The sequence below is a fragment of the Cricetulus griseus genome, chromosome 2, assembly GCF_003668045.3.
Source record: "Cricetulus griseus strain 17A/GY chromosome 2, alternate assembly CriGri-PICRH-1.0, whole genome shotgun sequence".
Taxonomy (NCBI): domain Eukaryota; kingdom Metazoa; phylum Chordata; class Mammalia; order Rodentia; family Cricetidae; genus Cricetulus; species Cricetulus griseus.
In genome coordinates this window covers 47,387,212-47,410,508 of record NC_048595.1, presented here as the reverse complement: position 1 = coordinate 47,410,508, position 23,297 = coordinate 47,387,212, and the positions used below count along the sequence as shown (strand labels likewise).

Here is a 23,297-nt window from a genome sequence, read left to right as displayed (position 1 = left end):
GGACAAAGGGAAAGGGCTGCACAGGGACATGTCACCAAAGGGCTAGCACAGTGTCAGTTACCCAGAGGAAAGGCTGAGGGCTGTATTGGTGAAAACATTTAGGAACCAGTGGACAAGGATGTGTCATTGGAATGTACTGATGTTTCATAGAAACAGGCTCTGTGTGTGGGAGGGTGATTAACAGAGTATTAGCATCAGGCATAACTTAGATCTGTCCGATGACAAACTTTTTCTCAAGACAGTCCTTGATGGGGTCAAACAGTCTTGGAAGATGGAAAAGAAGGCATCAGAAGCTGCCACTATGGGCAACAATATTGTAGGCAATCAAGAGGCAGAGGCAGAAGGTAGTCTGAGTTCAATATGGTAAAAAAAAAAACAGCCATTCTCACCAGCATCGTTAGTATCTCTAAATACAAGTAGGCTGAAGGGCAAGGATTGGTTCAAGCTGAGCAGCTGTGGCCAACCTTCGCAACACAATGAAGATCTCCTGTACAAACACCATTTTAAGCCAAAAATACAAAACCATCATGGGTAAATGAAGAAAATAAAACACCAGACACAATTAGACCCACCTACAAATGAAGACTTGGGCAAGAGGTTCGAGAACTGAAGGTGAGCCTGACCTAGGCAGGCAATCCACATATCAAAAAAACAGGTCTATGAACAACAACAATAAAAACTCTATCATCAATGCTAAAGTGATCATATGGATCCTCAGTTTTTCATATTGTAAGCAATGTGGTTAAACATACAGCTGTCCAGGAGAGGGAATCTGCATCTCAACTGTTCATTAGAACCAGAAAATCAACTATTCTGCTTTTACATCAGGTCTCAGAGAGCAAAGCCCTTTAAGAATAAAATCTGCACCTGTAGCTATCTCTGCAGGGACAGCTGTCTTCACTTTCTACATCCCCCACTCTCACATCCAGGCCAAGCACAGTAAACTGCACTGAGACTGGGGTAGGGATGGAAAGTTCAATGTTTTGTTTTACCTCACAGTGTCTTTTCAGGAAATGACAGCCTGGAAGTCCTGTGTCCTTGGCTAGGTGATTCAGACACACTAGAGGGTGCGGTAGTGTGGTAAAACATTCTTGGGAGGGTGGCCTGGATTTTAAAAATATGGCACTATTTTCTCAGAGTAGTGGTTTATGGGAGGAACACTAAGAGCCATGGGGAGGCAGAGGTAGAAAGACTGGAAGGAAGTTTGGGCCACAGAGGGTGACAGCCTTAAATCTCTGATCATTCTCAGCTGGAATGAAAGTAGCCCTAGGTACAAAGGAGGCTAAGGTGTAAAATTGCTTGAGTCCAGGGACTTTTCCAACCTGGGAAACATAACCAGGTCCTTTGTCTATGTATAATAAAACAAGTAAAAACTAAGTAAATAAGTAAACAAAATACAGTATCTGTTGGTTCTCCATTGTAATCCTAGGCTCAAGCAAGAGCTTCCAGAATTGGCTTTTAGCCAGGCCTAAAGAAAGAGTCCTCTTTGTATCAAAAATCAGATCAATCAACAACCAAAAAATTGTATTATCAATGATAAAGTGATCCAAAGAATTCTCAATATTTCACACCAGAAGTAATTTTGATTAAATTACAACTGCCAAGGAGCTGGGGTCTGTGAGGCTCCGAAGCTGATTAGATCTACAAATTATGTTCTGGGTGTTTACACAGGGACTCGACTCCTGAGAGCAAAATCCTTTGGTGTAATATCTGGATCTGTAGCTAATTCATTTGTCCCAGTGATGTTCAGGATCCCTACCTCACCAAAGAAGAGATCAGTAAATCCCCCCAATGGAGAAGAAGGGATGGAGAGAGTAATGATAAGGGGTTGGTTGGAAAGTATATGTGAGGCATAAAGGGCCAATAAATCCTGTGATGTTAGTCCCAGAGTGCTGACTATTCTACTTTCAGCTCAGGTGAGAAAGTCTACGTTATGCCTCAACATAGGACAAGGTGGGTATGGATTCCAGGGAAAAGGTAAACAGCTACACATTTACACAGGACATTTTTACATTAAATATTGATGAAGATCAGAAAAGGTTGTCATGGAAACAGATAACTAGAGCCATGCTTCTGAGAGACTCCTTCATAGAAGAGAAGAATTCAAAACACTACATTATGTTGTACTTTTTACTTTTATTTTTTTGTGAGAACTTAATAGTTTTTTAAGGTTTTTATTTTTTTTAATTTTTGTCATTTAGAGACAAGAGTTTCTCTGTGTAATAAATTGTCTGCCCTTAAACTTGCTCTGTAGCCCAGAATGGTTTTGAACTGCCAGAGATCTACCTGCCTCTGCCTCCTATGGGGTGGGATTGAAGGTATGTGCTACCACAGCCCAAAAAATACATTTGTGGAGGGGTGAGAGGTTGCATTTATAAGAATTTAGAGGGTATTCCTTAGTAATCATGTGGATCCTCAGTTTTTTGTAAGTAATTTGGCTAAATTTGCAGCACCTGTCAAAGACAGACCCTGCATATCAACTGCTCATTAGAACTAGAAACTCAACTGTTCTGGGTTTACATCAGACCTCAGAGAGGAAAGCTCTTAGGAATAAAATCTGCACCTGTAGCTATCTCTGCAGGGACAGCTGTCTTCACTTTCTGCATTCCCCCACTCTCACACACAGGCCAAGCACAGTAAACTGCACTGAGACTGGGGTAGGGATGGAAAGTTTAATGTTGAGTTTCACCTCACATTGGCATTTCAGGAAATGACAGCATGGAAGTCCATAACCTCGGCTTTTATGGAGTCCATGGGAGGATTTCAAATAAACATTCCAGTTGCTAGGCTCTGCCCAAAAGGCAGATTGAATTAAAGTTATCAAGGAGGTAGAATCTGCATTGTCCACCAACCCATAAGATATTGAAATTTACATCCTGGGTGTTTGCACAGGACCCAGCTCCTAAGAGCAAATCCATTGACTTAAAACCTCAACTTGTAGCTCATTCCTTTGTCTCCATGTCTTCTCTTTCTGCACCTTCAACTCTCTCAAGGATGATCAAAGTAAAACTGGGTAACTCCTTACTACTGTGATATGGATGGAAAAAATCCAAAGTTCAGCTTCCTCCTGTTGGACTTCATGACTTGAGGACATTCCTGAGTCCTTTTCTGGCTTATTCAATCGCCTTCTGCATTCTAAGAATTTGGGAGAAGGAGCTAAAGCAAGTCCTCTGGATTTGAGCTCCAAGACACAGGGCGTGACCAACGAAGGGCTGGACTCTGAAGCCCTGCCCACTTCGTACTGAGCTTTCTATAAGAAGACTCCAGATTCTAAAGCTGAGGACTTTTCTCCCAGGCTGCCTTCATCACGGTCCGTGCAGGTCTGCAGTCTGGCCTCCTGTTCCGTAGCTGCTTGGGTCTTGCACCTAGTCTCTGTCTGTATTCATATCTGCCTACTAGAGGCTTAAACTCTCAGAACTGAAAATCTATCTCAGCAACATGTTCTCCCAACCTGGAAGAGTTGAGAATACTGAGGAGCCCCCGCAGGTTGTTCCAGAACCAAGTAAGGACCTAAGTGAAACTCTGGGGGATTTTCAGCCAGAGCCCTGCACCCTTCAGACTACCCCTGTGGAGACCAGCCAGCTTGAGTCAGCTCGGAGCCAAGCAGTGCCTACCTGTGATGAAACAGCCATGACCTCTGAATCCGGTAGGAGAGCCTCCACCCAGAAGTTAAGGGCACAACCCGGAAAAGACATGGATTTCCAACTTGGAGAGCCAAGTGAGGCTGTTGCTTTGAACCAGCAAGCTGTGTCTGTTGACCAGACTAAAAAATCCCCAGCAGATTCTCAGCAACTGAAACTCAACACCCAGACCTCCCTCCCTGGTTCTCAGAGAGCAGTCCCTGACAGCCAGGAGTCAGTCATCAAAGAATGCAGCCACCTTCAGATCAAGGTTGGGAGGGAGTCTATTGTGATCCAGCATCATAGGACCAGCCATTCTGATAATCGAGATGCTCGGTCTGGTGGACAACGGGCATCTTCTAAAGAGAGCCATGTGAAGTCCCCCAGTGGTGACCAGACCATTAATGAGGAGGGCCAACAGATGCCTGACACTGGAGACCAGACCTTCGACTCCAGTCCGAGGGTTTCTGGAATGGGTGCAACATCTGTGTGCTGCAAGAGAATGATGCCATTTATCATGTATGTCCCGGACCCCACTCTGCATGGGTTGACCTTTGTAGATGACACTACTGGGTGTACGTACAAAATTCCAGATAATGCCTGTTGTATCCAAGGTAATCAGAAGAAAGCCCCTAAAGTAAAAAAGACTGTGTCTAAGCATCATGAGAGAGCCCACAGTAGTTCCCAGGGCAAATCCTCTGGCCAGCTGGTATCATCTGCTCGTGGAAATGTCTGCCCAGGTGAGAAGACCGCACCCAGTGATGATGGCAGCCAAGAAACTCAGGTGGTTTCGGGTGAATCTTCAGTTCTGTCGCCTTCTCCCTCGGCCCCAAGACAACCTCCAGAAGGCATTTCAGATTCCCCTGAATTCCAGAGAGAGGGTCCCCAGGAGAAGACAGACCCAGAGGACCAGAGCACTGTGCCCCAGAAGAAGCCCTGCATTTGAAGCCCTCCCTATTCCTGAACCTACCAAGATTGTGGGACATCATACACAAGCCTTATACCTCAGAGACCATAAGACATACACTGCGGAGCAGCCTTCAAATGAATATATTCCAGATTGGAAGACCTCAAGCAGCATTTGGGACTCCATTCCTAACCATTATCCTGCACAGCAGCATGACTGCCACAAAGAGTACCTTCTGTAACTAAAGTTTATTTCTTTTGCCTACAAAGTTGAGAAGTCTACTAGATGCTACTGTTTTTAAATGCTAATCTAATAAAAACCATTAATGTGAATGATTTGCCTAAGAGGTAAGGATCAATTATTTTGTGTAAGTGAATCTTTTTAACTTTTATATTTCAAGACAAGGATTTGTGTGTACCCCTGGCTGTCCTAGAATGCACATAGATGAGCCTGCTTGTGCCCCTGAATTGCTGGGATTAAGGGTATGAAATACCACTGTCTGTCCACTTCCCTCTTTCTTGGAGCATATAATCCTATTTTACAATGAAACTTGGGTTAGTGTCCTAAGTTAGTTTACCCTAAGGAACTCTGGAAGCACAAATATTAAACTATTGTTGCAAATACTTATTATACTATAGTGAAACAGAATCGATATTTCTCCACTTTTCTTTGGACCTTAATTTTGCCAGCCTTTTTAGGTTTAGGATAGTATATTGCTTGCTCTGGCAGTCAATTTCCTATAAGCGAGGAAACAATTGTATGTGTGCAGTGTGTCTGTGGTTGTAAAACAGGTAGAAAAAACTATGTTTTCCGTGGGTTGTTTCTGGAGGGGAAAACACACATGATGAGCAAAAGCCAGCACCCCTGACTCGATAAACCGCTCTTTCTTTGTTGTTCCCATCAGTCATTTCAGGTGAACTTTGATTTCTTATGGGAACTTGTTTCATACATTTGTAGTAATTAGTGTTACATGTGCTTTGTGTTTTTTCTATAACCTCTGCTTCCTTATAAATTTCCTTTTGTTTTTAAATTTTTATTTAAACTAAACAATCTTATTTCACATACAAATCCCAGTTCCTTCTCTAGTGTGACCACACCTCCCACCATCTCCCATCCCATCCCACATCTACTCCTCAGGGAGGGGAGTCTTCCCATTGGGGATCATCAAAGTCAATCACCTCATATGGGGCAGGGCCTAGGCCCTCCCCCCTTGTAACTAGGCTGAGAGAGGAGTATCCCTCCATGGGGAATGGGCTTCCAAAGCCCATTTACCCACTAGGGATAAATATGGGTTCTACTGTCAGTGGCCCCATAGACTGCCCAAGCCCCCACAGCTGACACCATGTCCAGAGGGCCTGGTTCAATCATAAGCAGGCTCCCCAGCTGTCAGTTTGGAGTCCATTAATTCCTGCTTGATAAGCTCAACTGTTTCTGTGGGTTTCCTCAGCATGGTCTTGACCTCTTTGCTATCACTCCTCCTTCTTTACAACTGGATTCCAGTAGTTTGGCTCAGTGCATAGTTGTGAATCTCTGCTTCTGCTTCCATGAGCTACTGGATGAAGGCTCTATGATAGCATCTAAATGAGTCTTTATATTTACAATTAAGTGTGAGTTTCTGTGTGAGTGTGTGCATGTATTAGTGTACTCGGCAAATCTCCACATTTCCCAACTGGTGGGATCCTTTCACTTTTCTGCAGTCTGTTAACATCAAAAATTATTAGATACAATTGTGAACTTCCAAGATGAGACAGTTTCTTTTCCCTTGTAGCTTTCAGTGACTTATGTGTGCAGCAGGACAAGAGCATGAAGTCTCTGCCTATGCATAATCATGTCCAAGACAGTTAGTTCCCTTCAGGGCTTCATGGTTTAGTGAGGGCTTAGTCACTGAACCAGAATGGTAAAATGTCTACACAAAATTCTCTGCCTTTGAGGAAAGTCTGATGGGATTTTTAGTGAGTATTATACATGAGTGCTCTTGTTACTATTTACACTTTGTAACTACAGGGGGATAGGTTTTGTAGGTTCATGAGACAAATGTGACAGTTGTTGGGGAAAGTGTTGGGTTCTTTATAATGGGGTGCTGGTGGGAAAAGCATGGAATATTCGACAGCCCATTGGATGGTAGGCCCAGAATGTTGGCTACTCAATTCATTAGAGCAGGAGAGTCTTTAATTTTTTTCCTTAAGTGTGCTGAAAGTGGATCTTTTTCTGTTTTTTTTATTTACTACTTACAAAATTAATTTTTTTCTATTTTTTATATATTTGAATTACAAACAAGATTGAATTACATGATCCAGTTCCCTTCTCCCTCCCTTCCTCCTCTACCACCCCCCAACTAAAATCCTACCTATCATATGTCCTTTCTTCTAATCTACACCTGACTCAAAATTTCTGCTTCCTCATGACCTCTACATCCTTCCTTTTCTTCCCTTCTCACTCTTCTAGCTTCCTCCCCCCTCTTCCCATGTTTCAATTTGCTCAGGGGATGGTGGTGACCCTTTCCCCTTCTCCAGGGGACAAAGTTTGTCTCTTTTAGGGTCTTCCTTGTTTACTAGTTTCTCTGGCAGTGTGGATTGTAGGATGGTAATCCCTTACTATATGTCTAAAATCCACATATGAGTGAGTACATATCATGTTTGTCTTTTTTGTGATTGGGTTACCTTGCTCAGAATGGTTTCTTCAAGTTCCATCCATTTTCCTGCAAATTTCATGATTCCACTGTTTTTTCTGCTGAGTAGTACTCCATTGTGTAAATGTACCACATTTTCTCCATCCATTCTTCAGTTGAGGGAATCTAGGCTGCTTCCAATTTCTGGCTATTACAAATAGTGCTGCTATGAACATCATTGAACAGATGTCTTTGTTGTATGAATGTGCTTCTTTTAGGTATATGCCTAGGAGTGGATTGCTGGATCTTGTGGTAGACTCATTCCTATTTTCCTGAGGAATCACCATACTGATTTCCAAAGTGGCTGTACAAGTTGGCACTCCCACCAGCAATAGAGGAGTGTTCCTCTTTTCTCCACATCCTCTCCATTATAAACTGTCATTGGTGTTTTTGATTTTAGCTATTCTGACAGGAGTAAGATGGTATCTCAGAGTTGTTTTGATTTGCATTTCTCTGATGCCTAGGGATGTTGAACACTTTCTTATGTGTCTTTCAGCCATTTTAGATTCCTCTATTGAGAATTGTCTATTTAGTTCTGTACCCCAATTTTTAATTGGATTGTTTGGTGTTTTGGAGACTAGCTTCTTGAGTTCTTTGTATATTTTGGAGATCAGCCCTCTGTCAGATGTGGGGTTGGTGAATATCTTTCCCAGTCTGTAGGCTGTCGTTTTGTCTTGCTGACTGTGTCCTTTGCCTTACAGAAGCTTCTCAGTTTCAGGAGGTCCCATTTATTAATTGTTGATCTCAGTGTCTGTGCTACTTCTTACAAAATTATAATTTCACATGTCAATCCCTTCTCCCTCTCACCAGTCCCTGGCACTGCACAGCCCCACTCCCTGATGCATGGCGTTCAGGGCTCTCAGGACCAAGGTCCCCCCACCCCTCACCAGTCCCTTCCCCCTCTGCTCCATATGGAGGGTAGGGCCCTCCATGGGGGCCCCCGAAATTCCACAACATCATCCTGGGCCAGGCCTAGGCTCTCCCCCATGTGTCCAGGCCAAGAGAGAGCATCCCTTCACGTGGGATGGGCTCTCAAAGTCCCTTGTTACACCAGGAAAAATTCTGATCCACTACCAGAGGCCCCATAGGGTGCTGAAAGTGGATCTTAACGCTAAGAAATTCAAGGACAGCTTTCTGTAGAAGCAATTTTCATAAATGATACCAATCAGCATATCAGTTGGAGGTAGTAAAAAGAAACATCGTTGTCATGTATTCATGGGCATTTGAAGCGTGCTTCCAAGAGATATCTTCAAAAAAACTATGATACTCCCTGTTAAAACTTAATTTTACTAAGTAGTTAAATACATTTTTGAGACCATGGTATGTTGCATGAATAGGGATTTAGCCATTATTCTTGAACGTATAAGAATATTTAATGATCATAAAATGTGTTTAAACCTGGTATAGGTCTAAATAGTCCATCAGGAAGACATTTTTCAAAAGTCAAATGTTCCACTTAAGAAATCCTTGTAATACAGGAAAGCAAAGCAAATTGGGTATTTGTGAACATCATCTGAGCCATGTGACTGGATAACCTAGAGATTGCAGGCGGAGCCAGGCAAGGAGCCTATACCCTATCACAGACGCTTAACACCCTGGTCCTGAGAGCCCTGAACGCCATGCATCAGGGAGTGGGGCTGTGCAGTGCCAGGGAACCAAGGGCTACCACAGTGTCAGTTTGCCAGAGGAAAGGGTTGAAGTGGTGTTGATGAAAAAATACAGTAAGCAATGATCACCTTGGTGTCTTTAAACTGTACAGGTCTTTAAACTTCGGCACTGTGGGGTTGGGTATTTTATGACTTGTCTTTGTTATGTTGATAGACAGACTATGGGCACCTGGCATATACTTGGAGAGGCCCTACATGTGTCAAGAGTTTACACATGTAAATTATAGGCACTTAACAGCTGGGTCTTAAGAGACCCGGTACTGCCATGGACAGGTAAAAGTAGTGTATGGCCAGGCCACCAGGGCTGTCACTATGTCAGTTCATCAGAGGAAAGGATGAGGGCCATGTTGGAGTAAACATTTAGGGACTAGCAGCAATCATTTGTTATGGACAGTACTATTTTATATAAATAGACCCTGTGGGGGTGATGAACAGACACTGAGCATCTGGCATAATATAACTTGGAACTCTCTAAGAAGACACATGTGATTTCAAGAGAATCAGTCCTTGATGGGGTCAAACATTCTTGGAAGACAGAAGGATGACGTCAAATTGTCATTATGGTTTACGGTAGTGTAGGCAATCAAGAAGCAGAGGTGGAAGGACTAGAAGGTAGTCTGGTTTTAATGTGTGGAAATATACCAGCAGTTCTCACCAGCAGGGATAGTGTTTCTAAGACAGAGGAGGCAGAAGGGCTGGGTGTGGCCAGCCTGTGTACACAATGAGATCCCAGGTATGAACAAAACTTTAATACCTAAATTACAAAATAATCAACAAAACAAAACAAAACACCAGGCTCAATAAGTGTTGCCTATAATGTAGGCTTAGATAAGAGGTTCCAGAATCGCAGGTGAGCCGAACCTAAAACAGGAGAACATGTTTAAAAAAATAAAATAAAAAAAAAACAACCAACAAGAAAAACTCATCAATGCTAAAGTCATAGTTATTCATACTATGAGTAACTTGTTTAAAGATGCAGCTATCAAGGACATTAGAAATAGAAACTTATCAGCCAGCGGTGGTACATGCCTTTAATTCAAACACTTTCAAGGCAGAGGTGGGTGTATCTCTGTGCTTTTGAGGTCAGCCTTGAATACAGAGTGAGTCCCTGAGCATCCAAGGTTACAGAGAGAAACCCGGTCTTGAAAAACCAAAGGTGGAAAAAGATTTAAACTTAAGTGCTCTGGATTTATATAAGATTTCAGAGAACAAAGCCCTTAGGAATAAAATCTGCACCTATAGCTATCTCTGCAGGGACAGCTGTCTTCACTTTCTGCATTCCCCCACTCTCCCATAAAGACCAAGCACAGTAAACTGCACTGAGACTGGGGTAGGGATGGAAAGTTCAATGTAGAATTTTACCTCACAGTGGCTTTTTAGGAAATTACAACATGGAAGTCCTTCATCCTTGGCTAGGTGAATCAAACACCCTCTGCTTTCCATGAGTCTGTGTCAGGAGTTGAAGTAAATATTCCACATGTTAGGCTCTGCCCAAAGGGCAGACTAAACAAAAGTTGTCAAGAAGATGGAATCTGCATTGCCCAACCCATGAGACATATAAATTCACATCCCTGTGGTTTTGAGCCCAACCTGGTCTAAAGAGTGATTACCAGGACATCCCATGTTATACAGAGAAATCCTGTCTCAAAAAAAAAAATAAATAAATAAAGCTAAAACTCAGGTGCTCTGTGTTGACATCTGATCTCAGAGAGCAAAGCCCTTAGGAATAAAATCTGCATCTGTAGCCATCTCTGCTGTCTTCACTTTCTGCATCCCCCCACTCTCACATGCAAGCCAAGCACAGTAAACTGCACTGAGACTTGGGTAGGGATGGAAAGTTCAGGGTAGAATTCTGCCTCACAGTGTCTCTTCAGAAAAAATGAAAACATGGAAGTCCTGCATCCTTGGTTCAGTGATTCAAACACCCTCTGCTTTCCATGAGTCTGTGTCAGGAGTTGAAGTAAATATTCCAAATGCTAGGTTCTGCCCAAAAAGCAGATTAAATAAAAGTTGTCGAGGAGGTAGAATATACATTGCCCATCAACCCATGAGACATTGAAATTCACATCCTGGGTGTTTGCACAGGATTCAGCCCTAAGAGCAAATCCATTGACTTAAAACCTCAACCTGTAGCTCATTCCTTGGCCCACATGTGTTGTTCTCTTTCTAAACCTTCAACTGTCTCAAGGATGATCAAAGTAAAACTGGGTAGCTCCTTACTACTGTGATATGGATGGAAAGATCCAAAGTTCAGCTTCTTCCTGTTGGACTTCATGACATTCCTGGGTCCTTTTCTGGGTTATTCAATAACCTTTTGTATTCTAAGAACTTCCAAGGCACAGGTTGTGGTCAACCAAGTGCTGACCTACTTCCTCCTGAGATTTCTATCAGAAGACTCCAAATTCTAGAGCTGAGGATCTTTCTTCCAGGCCACCTTCGTCAGAGTACATGTAGGTCTGAAGCCCTGGCCTCAAGTTCATACTCTAGAGCTTCTTGGGTCTTGTACCTAGCCTCTGTCTTATCTAACTGATCTGACTACTTCTGAGGACTTCAGAACCAAAATCCTGGTTCATGGACATATTATCCATTCCCCCAATGAATTGAGTAACTTCTCAGAACCATGTAAGGATCAGGGAAAAACTACAGGAAATTCTCATTCATGGCCCTGAGGTCCTAGGACTGCCCCTGTGGAGACTTCCCCTGTGTCACCTCAGAACCAAGTGGTGCCTACCAGGAATCAAACAGTTATGATGTCCAGTATTATAGCACCACTGGGATGGCCTCCACCCATAACTTAGCCACACACCCAAGAAAAGACATCCATTTCTAATTTGGAGAGTCAAGTGAGACTGTTGCTTTGAACTAGACTGGTGTGTCTGCTGATCAGACTAAATCCTTAGTAGGTGACCTCCCTCTCTTATTCCCAGAAGAGAACAGTCCCTGACAGTCAGGAGACAGTCCACAAAGAAGGCCCCCAGGTAAAGATTCTGAGTGGGAATGAGACTCTTGTGGTCCATAGTACAGCTGTGTGTAGAAGACAGAGGATTTGACCTGGTTATAATCAAGATGTTCTCTTTCGATGGCAGTTGGCATGTATTGAAGGGGATTACGTGAGGTCCTTCAGTGGTGAACAGATCTGAGATTAGGACCATCTAGTTACTTCTGTGTTTGACCAGACCATCAAGGATGAAGATCATGACATATCTGTGACTGGGGAACAGACCTTTGACTGCAGTCAGATGGTAAACAGAATGAGTGAGCAGTTTTCCTATAAGGGTCAGATCACAGCTCCCTTTTTAGCCAGGCCCACCATCCCACTCAGATGATAACTTCTTTTCCTGATCACACTTCTTGCTGGGATTAGGAAAGAACCCAATTGGTGACATGACCTCCTTTGGTGATTGGGCAAAAGTTCCTAAATAATCCTAGTTGTGTCTGGATCAGATGAGAGACCCCATTAGTACACAGATAAACCACTATAGCCAGCCGGTATCTTCCCATCCTCAGAATGTCTGCACAGGTCAGAGGTCAGCACCCAGTGGTGAAGAAGGATGAGATCCTCAGGTAGTTTTAGGCGGGTCCTCATTCTCCTTTTGCCCCACTACAACCTCCAGTAAGCACTTCAGTTTCCCCTCCAGAGACAGAGACCACAGGAGAAGACAGGCCTCAAGGCCAAGAGCCCTGTGTCCCAGAAGAATCCTCACAGTTTGAAGCCCTACTCCTGTACCTACCAAGATTGTGGGAAACCATACACAAAGTCTTTCCACCTCAGAGACCATATGAAGACACACACTGGGAGAAGTCTTATTGTGCATTAATTCAGGATACCCATGGATAGTGTCAGCAGACACAGGAGGAAGCACAATGGGGAGCTTTGCTTTCCAAGTGGAACAAAAGCTTTTCCAGATATTATTACCTCAAGCACTATGTGAGTATCCATCCTCAAGCTTCATGCAGCACTGGACCCTCACTGTCCACAAACATTATCTTCTCAATAATATTTTATTCTTCCTACCCACAACTTTGAGAACCCCTACTACATGCTATATAATGTGATGAACTAAGAAAAGTTCTAAATATGCAATAATTACCCTATGATCTAAGAATCAATTATTTTGCATAGGTGAGTCTTTTCAACTTACCCTTCCTTAAGAGAAATTACTCAAATTTTTCATAAAGAAATTTGGGTCAGTGTCATTAGTTTGTACTAAGAAAGTGTAAAAACACAAATATTAAGCTATTGTTGCAAGTATTTATTATACTACAATGAAACAGTCTCAATATTTCTCCAAAAACTTTCCTTTGGACTTGAATTTTGTCAGCCTTTTTATGTTTAGGATAGTATTTGCTTGTTTTGGCAGTCAATTTCCTATGAGTCAGGAAACAATTGAATTTTGTGCAGTGTGCTGTGTTTGAAAAATCAGGTAGTAGAAACTGTGTTTCCCATTGGTTGTTTCTGAAGGGGAAGCTCACAAGATGAGCAAAAGCAAGCACCCCTGACTCCATAAACAGCTCTTTCTTTGTTGTTCCCATCAGTCATTTCAGGTGAACTTTGCTTTCTTCTTATGGGAACTTGTTTCATGCATTTGTAATAGTTAAATGTTATATGTTTATTCATATACTCAGCTTAATTCTTTCTATATTCCTTTTTATATTTATATTTAAGTGTGAGTTTCTGTGTGAGTGTGTGCATGGATTAGTTTAGTCAGTGAATCTCCACATTTCTCAACTGGTAGGATCCTTTCACTTTACTGCAGTATGTTGATGCTCAAAACTACTAGATAGAATTATGAACTTCCCAGATGAGACACACTGCTTCTTTTCCCTTGTAGCTTTCAGTGATTTCTTTCTTGTGTGTGCAGCAGGACAAGAGCATGAAGTCTCTGCCTCAGCCTAATCATATCCAAGGGAGTTCATTCCTTTCAGGGAGTCAAGGTCTGGTGAGGGCTTAATCATTGAACCAGACTGGCAAATGGTCCACACATACATTTCTCCTTCTGGAGGAAAGGGTTTTGTAAATTTCAGTGGGTATACATGAGTGCTCTTGTTACTATATACAGTTTGTAACTGTAGGAGGGAAGCTTCTGGGGGTACAGGAGATAGGTCTGCAAGCTGCAGATAAAAAGCCTGTGTTCTTATCTGGAAACAGGGCTGGCAGTTTCTACTACAACAGATCCACCAGAAAGAAATGACATATAACTTCAGGAACTTTGGAGACATTACTTGGACTCCTGAAGAACTTCCACACTGAGTAGAACAGGTGGAAGAAAGAGAACAAGAGACATACTGCCTAGGTCACAGACACACATCACTGTTATCACATTAATTAGAGAGAGAGATCTAGGTATGTTAGTTACTTTTCTGTTGCTGTGATAAGACACCATGTCTTGGAAGGCCTCACCCTCCCTGGGGAGCAGAAGGGGGATGGGATGGGTGGTTGGTGGGGGCATGGGAGGATGAGAGGGAACTTCGATTGATATGTAAAATAAGATTGTTTCTAATTTAAATAAAAAATACAAACAATAAAAACAAACAAACAAACAAACAAAAAAGCCTATGTTCTTGATCGTGGGAATAGTGGAGGCAGAAGTAGGGAGTATGAGAAGGCCCCTGGGAAGGTAGTCCCAGAACTGATCAGGAGATTGTACAATTTTGCCTCACCTGTGCTCAGTGTGGATCTGTAGGGTAGGAAAAAAAGTAGATTTAGATTAGAAGGGTCAACCATAGTGATAAAAAGTGGGATGAATTTCTAAGTCCATAGTTTGTATTTCTCATGCCATGTTTATGTTCTTCAAGAAGTATCAAAAATGAAGATACATGTCTTTTTTCTTTGTATTTTCAGTTTTCCTTTGGTCTTTCCCAACCTATTTAAGATTTTCTTCTCAACTACAGATTATAGATAATGCGACTATTTCTGATTAAAACTGCCATGATTATTCTCAGGATTCAGGGGAGGCTTGTATTGAATGTCTCCAGTGTGGCAAAAAGAAGATCTGCTTGAACCCCAATGAGAACAATGAAATCTCCAACACCAAGTCCAGCCAGCAGATCCAGAGCTGATCAAAGGTGGGCTGATGGTCCAGAAGCCTGTGACTGTCCATTTCTAGGCTGGATGCTAGAAGCCCCCACCCCCGGCCCCTGCCCTTGGCCTGGTGGAAGGGCAGTCATATGTACATAGGCAGAAGGAAGCATGCTGCCAATGTTTGGGTACTGGAGAATGTAACTTAGATGAGGATTGGGATCCCAAGTCAACTTCTCAGGAGATTCTGTAAATCTAAGATTTACATGTAACACAGCCTGAACCTGAAGGTCAGGAAGACTGTGTTCAAAAACAAGAGGACTCTCATGGAACACATCCACAAATTTAAGGCAGCCAAGGCTGGCCAGAAACAGCTGGTTGGCTAAGCTAAGGCTCATAAGCCTAAGACCAAGGAAGCACAGCACAAAGACCTGGAGGAATGCCCCCAGGCCAAGAAGGAGAAGATCACAAAACTTCCAAAGGAAGAAGAAACCAAGACATAAAGTCTCTCTGTGTCTGTACATAGTGGCTTGCTGTGGCCTCACTCGCATCAGTCATTAAAGTAAAATTAGCCTTAAAAGGAAAACCTGCTTGCTAATTGAATCATTGTTGCATAGCTTCCCTTGGTGACTGGAGGGAAACCAGAGGTCTTGACTCTTCATCTTAGTTCACTGCCTGCAGAGGCTACATGGGAAATGTGTCCAATTTACCTATTGGTGTAAATGTCTCCACAGATACTCCACAGAGCACTTAATCAAAAGCATTGTGCACAGTTTTGTAGTATGCCCATAAAGCCCCAAGTAATACCGCTTAACAATTGCTAGTAATGAAAGAAACTTCAGAAAATGTGCCACAAACTGATTAAGGAAATGGAGAGAGTAATTCAGAGAACAGATTAAAGGAGTTAATTATGCACAGCTTGACTGAACAGAAACTAAAAGGAGAGCTAATGGGCTCTTTGATATTATTTGAAGACACTAAATGTCAAGGAGAAAAAAAAAGTTTTGTGTGATACAATGAAGTGCTATTAGAGGAATTAGACTGATTTGAGAATGGGAATGTTTAAATGAAGAATTGTGAATGTTTTAAAATGAATTTTATGAAACTGTGAAGTAGTCTTTCCAATATAAAATGTGATCCCTTCACAGGAGAAAAAAAAACAGAAAAATATACCAATTTTTGATTGTAATACTTGTTGGACAGTGTAAATGATATATTTCTTTATTGTTTTTATTAACTTCCAATTTGAACAGCCTTTGATTTCAACAAGAGCCCATTCTGTTCCCAAATGTTTCTGCAATATATGTCCCAGGAAATCACATGTCACTTTATATAACACAAGGCTAGAGAATGACTCTTTTATTGTTTTTCAAGACAGGGTTTCTCTGTGTAGTCCTGGGTGTCCTGGAACTTGATCTGTAGACCAGGCTGGCCTAAAACTCACAGAGATCCACCTGCCTCTGCCTCCTGAGTGCTGGAATTAAAGGCGTGCACCACCACCGCCCAGCTTTTCTTTAAACTTTTATACAATATAGTCTGATTAGTTTCCCCTCCCTCTTCTCCTCCCAGATTTTCCCTGCCTTTTTGCCCTTTCAACTTCATGCCTTCTTTCTCTCTTTAGGAAACATACAGGCCAATTAAAAACCAAGCAAACAAAAACAGAAGACAAAAAAATGAAATAAAACAGGAAAAAAATGAAGAAAGAACACACGAAACACAATACAATGACAAAAATCCGTAAAAATCCAAATTTGGAAACCAGACTATACAAGCAAAGACCAATAAGATTTTTAAAAAATGCCCAAACAAAGCAAAATAAGACCAAAAACATCTGGCAAAAAAGCCCCCAAATAACCATGATACTAACAATAGACCAAATATTATACTTGGAAAACTCAACAAGTAAGATGAACTTAAATCATTGCTTTGACAAAACCAACCGGTATCAGAACATAGGTACCAGTTCACAATGTAAATGTCAGATTCAGAGGTAAAGAGAAAGCTTAATAAAGCTGAGTGAGACTCAATAATATAACCATAGATCAAAACTGGCAAATATTCAGACACTATTGCTGAGATAGTCTTAAGTTACACTAAAAATGAGAGAAAAGCAAACATAATACTGAAAACAAATTGGAGGGGCTTGTCTCTGTCAAAGTGTCCATAGGTGTTAACGTTGGGATCTTGACTCAGAGACAATACTTACATCATAGCTCTATTGTTTGGGTACTCTGGATTTCTTAGCCAGTATTTGGGTGTTTTAAATTGTCAACATAGTAAGGACCATGTGTTACAGCTGCTGCATAGGATAGAACTTCTGAAACTTCCTTCCCTTCTTTGTGGGCTTCCTGATTCATTGTCATTACAAGTCTGTCCCAGCTGGTTTTATGTCACCTTGACACAAGCTAGAGTCATTTGGGAAGGGGGATTCTCAGTTGAGAAAATGTCTCCATAAAGTCAGGCTGTAGGCAAACCTGTCAGGCATTTTCTTTTTTAAAAATTATACATATATTTCTGCACTTTATTCTTTCAGTAAATGACAGTGGCTACCATCAACCATGCACTTTGACATGTCTTTCAGACATAGCTTTCAAAATTATGTATTATTTTTTAATATAAAGCCAAAATATTTTTCACTTACTCTCAAATTTGGAAGGAGAACTGCCCCTGCACCTCACCTATGGCATCACAGGGGAGAGCAGGTCCTGTGCCTCTCCTGAGCAAAACAGTAGAGTTGGCCCTAGTGGTATGGATGCAGGTGAGCCAACCCCAGGGGCCTGAGAACTGGCCCCACTCCTTGCTGCAGGCTGCAGTGGGTAAGCTAGTTGGGGCAGTGCTTGAGAGCTTGCCCTGTTGCTTTCGATAAGGGAATGTCGGCAGGCTGACCAACTCAGCTACCACCCAGGCCCAGAACCAAGGCTCTGAGTTGGCCCACTCTACCATCCACCTCATCTGTGATCTGCTGGAGCATGTGAAGGGGTCGGACCTGCAGATCAAAAACTTCAGGATCTCCATGACACAGGGAAACAATAGAATATCCAACAGGAGTCCCAGTGATGGCCCAGTATTGAGGGTATAGCCTGGACTGTATGGAGTGAAGGTATACTGTGTGACTAACTCTGTCACAGTACAGCTTCCATGCTGAGGCTTTTTTGTATGTTTGTTAGTTTGTTTTTGTTTTGTTTTGTTTTAAATTTTGTTTTGGGGGGAAAGTTGCAAGGGTAGAGGACAGCTATGAAGGGATAGAGAGATGGGTGGTATCAAGATGCATGATGTGAAACCCACAAAGAATTAATTTAAAAAAAGGAAATGCTGGGGACTCAGAATGTAGCTTAGTGATAGAGAACTTTCCTAAATAGCAACAGCAAGGTTCTGAGTGGTAGGGAAGGAAGAAAAGAAAGAGGGGTAAGAAAGAAAGGGAAGAAGGAAGAAAAGGAAGGAGGGAGGGAGAGAAAAAGAAACTTTCCAGTAAGGCATTTTCTTAGTTAGTGATCAATGTGGGAGTGCCCAGACCATTGTGGGTGATGCCAACCATGGGCAGGTAGTCTGGGTTCTATAAGAAAGCAGGCTGAGGAGGCAGCAGTGGCACATGCCTTTAATCCCAGCACTTGGGAGGCAGAGACAGGTAGATATCTGTGAGTTCAAGGCCAGCCTGGTCTACAGCATGAGTTCTAGGACCGCCAGCACTATACAGAGAAATCCTATTTCAAACAAACAAACAAGAAAGCAGGTTGCACTCTTCCATGGCCTAGGCTTTAGTTCCTGCCTCTAGGTCTCTGCCCTCCTTGAGTTCCTGTCCTGACTGCCTTGAATGAAAAACTGTGATTTGGAAGAGTAATGAAGTGAGCCCTGTCCTCTCCAAGCTGCTCTTGGCCATAGTGTTTATCACAGAAATAGAGATCCCTTAAAGCTTTCAGCAAGATCATTTCCTTCATGTGAGCAAAGCTTTTTAACCTATTAGTTCTTGGTTTTCCTCCACTAAAATTAGCCTTCAAGGGTAAGGAGTCTAATACCAGCACAAACTAACTGTGTAGCCAAATACAAAAACATTATTGCTGAAGACAAAGTGCATAGTCACATAAAATAGGCTGCAACCACATGGAACCACACAGCAAAGGAAGACAGCGTGACAGGGAGGCAAAGCTAAAAGCAAATCCAAATGTCCAAGTTCTCTTAAAATGTTAAAGAAGTGGCCATACAATTGTGAAGCTCTAACAGCCTAAAGAAATCATTAAAACTGTTAAAATGTTTTGGGGAAAAAAGACAAGTATCTCCCAAAGAGCAGATTGAAGTCCCTGCAAAATTTCTCAACAAAAATAGTAGAAATAGAATGCAATGTATTTTTAAAATGACAGAGTAGAATTTCTAATTTCCTGAAAGCAGTCCATCCAAAGGATAAATATAGTATTGTCTGACAAAGAAGAATGAAAGAAAGAAACAAAAGACCAAGAGAAAAAAAAAGAAAAGGAAAAAACCAGGAAACAAATTGCAAAAAGGACGTGGCACATCTTTACCTACTAATCATCACCTTAAATGTAGGTAGATTATATTCCCCAAGAAAAATGTATGGAGGAGATTAATGAAAAATATATCAATATTCAATTATCTGAAAATGAAGTGATGAAAAAATATACTCTATAAAAACAGAAATCAAGAAAGAGAAATGGTAACTATACTTAAATAAGATGAAATATTAGTTGACAAGTTATAAAGGGTTACAAAGAAAGTCAGTACATAATAATAAAGTATGTATCTCAGTGGTTGAACATTAGCCTATCATGTGCAAGTACATGCCTCTTAATTTGACCCTTTGCATCATTAATCCCCCTCTCTCTACATTAAAAACTCATACACAAATTTGGCAAGAAGACGTTCTAAGTACATACGCACCAGAATATCAGAATTCCCAAATTTTGTGTAATAAAGGAGAGACAGAATGTGATACTATAAGAGAAAGTGTGCTCATGGATGCTCATGTTCAACAATGGAAAGATTATCTAGACAGAAAATCAATAAAGAAACATGAATGTGAAATGTACTTTAGACTAAATGGGTCTAACAGCCATATAGAAACCTTCACTAACAACAACCTAATGGGCAGTCTTCTTAAATACACAGGAAACATTCTCCAGGGTATTAGATCAAAAGCAAATACTGGAAAATTTAGGGGGATTAAAGACATACTGAGTCCCTTTTGGAAATCACAATGGAATGAAATAGAAGACAATATATCAGACTGGGTCCAAAGAGAAAAGAGTGGCATATGCTTTTATTGCTCAGAGACATGTTTTTCTCGGGGAGTTTGAGTCCAGTCAAGTTTACCTAGTAGTCTAGGCCAGTCAGGCTACTTAGTGAGACTCCCCTGCCCCTCCCACTGTGTGTGTGTGTGTGTGTGTGTGTGTGTGTGTGTGTGTGTGTAAGCGCGTGCGAGCACATAACCAACATGCTACTCAAAAATCAATAACTAATAAATAAAAATATCTTGTAATGAAGATAGAAATATATGAGAACTTATGTATACTGTGAAGTTAGTCCTAAGAAGGAAGTTTATACTAAAAATTCATATTTCATAAAAAGAAACATATAGCAATATACTTCCAGAAACTAGGGAAAAAAGAAAAACGTAAGTTTCAAATTAATAGAAAGAAGAAAAAGGCAAAGATTGGAGCAGAAGTAAATGAGAAAAAAACAGAAAATTTAGTAATACTAAGCTCTTCTAATAAATAATGAACTTGACTACTGAGAAGAAAGAAAATTTCTGCAAATAAAGGAGGCCCGAAGTTGAAGAGAAGACATTGCAACTGACACTGCTGTGATACAAAGCCTCATAAGTAACTGCCATTTACCAACAAATTGGCTAACCAGACAGAAATGGAAAAACTCCTCAAACACACAAGCTACCAACACTAAATCATGAGGAAATGGAAAATCTGAGCAAATTTGTAACAAGGAAAGAGACAGAATTGGTAATAAAAATCCTCAAATGAAAGGAAAGCCCAGAGCTTCTCAGGAGTAAAGCTGAATTCTGTCAAATACTTAGGAAAGAGCTGTACAAATTCTTCTCAAACTCTTCTAAAGACTGAATTGGGCGGTAGCTTCTAAGCCAATTGTATGAGACTAGCATTACTCTGATACCAGAAGCCTATAAGGATAGAATGGTATAAGAAAAAAACTTATGGACCAATTGTTTTGAAGAATATAGATTCAAAAATCTACAACATCAGGCTCAATAAGTCTCACCTAAAATCCTAGCCTGAGGCAAGATTTTTCAGAGTTCAAGGTGAGCCTGACCTAAAGAGGGAGACCGTGTATCAAAAAATAGATCTAACAGAAAAACAGAAACATATAAAGAGCTATTCCTTAGATCAGTGATATATTCTAGGGATGTAAGGATGGTTCAACACATGCAAATCAATAAATGTGATACACCTCATTAAAAAACCCCAAGAGACTAAGGAAATCATGCTATCATTTCAGTAGACGAAGAAACAAACATTTGGCAGAATATAACAATTCTTTCAAGGTTAACTCCTTATTAGATTAGGTCTAGTGGAATTTACTTCAACAAAAAGAAACACTCACATGACAGTCTCCTAGGTAACATCGTTTTCAGTGGTAAAATCTGACATCATGTTTTTTGGTTTTGTTTTGTTTTGTTTTTTAGATTAAGGATAAGACAAAGATGTCCATCCCTACCATTTCTGTTTATCACAGCTCTGGAAATCCAAGCCTCAGAAGACAAAAGACAGCAAATGAAAATGGGAAAAGTTAAATTGTCTTTATTTGTAGGTAACATGATTGTTTATACACAGATAACCAGAAATGTGTAAAACCAATAGATCCAATAAGTTTCAAGATACTGCATTAACATTCATAGATCAGAAATGTAGTGTGTGTGTATGTGTGTTTTGGAAAGCAATAGAAAGTACTAGGGTAAAATACTTACATACTGAGGACTATAAAATGCCAATTAATGAAAACATGAATAAATGAAAAGCTGCCCCATGTTCAGTGACCATAAGAATAAATGTTAAAATACCTGTGCTATACAAGGGAATCTACACAATTAGCACAATGCATGTCAAAATTTCAATGTTGTTTTCTCACAGAAATGGAGAAAAAGGAGTCTTTAATGAACAGACAACCACAGATGATCTTGAATGAAAGAGCCATGAGCAAAAGAATGAGGCAGGAGGCACCACACTCTCTGATGCACACAAGGTGTTACTCAGTGATTATAACAAAACATATGCTACTGGTGTAAAGATAGAGAACCCACAGATAAACCCACCTATTTAGGGTTAGCTGATAGGTTTTGGCAAAAGTGCTAAGGACACATATAGCGCAGTCGGAAAACTTGGACGTTTACAAATGAATGAGTGTAGTGAGGCCTTTATCTCATGCCATATACAAAACTCAACTAAAAACATGTAGACTTCCAAATAAGAGTGAAAACTGCACCACTGCTGGGAGAAAGCAATGGTGAAAGGCTGTATAGCACTGGACTGAGGGATGATTTATTTTGCATGTGACACAAAAGTACAGGCAGCAAAACAAAACAAAAATGGACAAGTAGACTAGTACAGTGAGGCAGGCCTTTAATCCCAGCACTGAGGAGGTAGGGGTGAGGGCATCACTGTGAGCTCCAGACCAGTCTATTCTACATGAGTTCCAGGCCAGCCAGGCTTGAATAGTGTGCCCTCGTGCCTGTAACATTGGTCAGTGTGTTGTGTTTTCATCGATGCTAATAATACACTACCCATACCCAACTTATATGAGAATGAAATCAATCCACACAGAGAGTCACAAAATGTCAAAAGCACCTTAGGATGCTTTTGTGTCCTTAGCATCAAGGAATATAAGATTGTCTTAATAAGGTTTGAAAATCTCAAGGATGAATCACATGGAATGCAGCCCTGGCCAGATTGGATTTTGAACCTTTTCTCTTTGCTAAGTTTATAACCACAGGAATGTTAACTCCCCCTCCATCCTTTTTAAAAGCAGAGGAAATTATACTGCCAAAGCTACCTGTTCACCTATTACCTTTCATCTTCAATTCTTTCTCTCCTGACACCATCTGTATTGCTTGAAGTGGAGCTTTGTGGATCACACTCCCTTGTTAATTGACTCTCAGGCTTAGTCTAACAATGAGGCAGCAGTGGGGAACTGAAAGATGGGAGGTGGGAGAAGGACCACCTTCCTGGTTTCAGGTCCAAAGGAGGTTGGCAATCCTCCTTTCTGCTCTTTCAGACTCCAGTAGCTGGGCATAGCCCTTGAGGGTTTGGGGCACCAGTCACACATCTTCCTTTTTCCTCGGTTAAATGACTGCCAGCTTTTTTTCCATTCCTTTTCAATACCTGTATTCCTTCACTGTCATTTATTTTCCAACAAATTAGCCTGTATCATAAACTCCTCA

General features: G+C 41.2%; 1 protein-coding gene across 3 annotated transcripts in view; it reads left to right on the top strand.

Annotated features, from left to right (window-relative positions):
- Pde4b (phosphodiesterase 4B) overlaps positions 1-23,297 on the top strand; it is a 337,171-nt gene that overhangs the window by 40,337 nt on the left and 273,537 nt on the right. The window contains exons 1-2 of one of the 3 annotated variants that reach the window (XM_035439770.1): positions 14,807-14,928; positions 21,546-21,666. The exons of 1 other annotated variant lie outside the window; for it this stretch is intronic. The gene's annotated coding sequence lies outside the window, so the exon portion shown is untranslated. Of the gene's footprint in view, positions 1-14,806; positions 14,929-21,545; positions 21,667-23,297 lie in introns of those variants that run through there. One more of the 3 variants, XM_035439768.1, reaches the window with a different exon arrangement.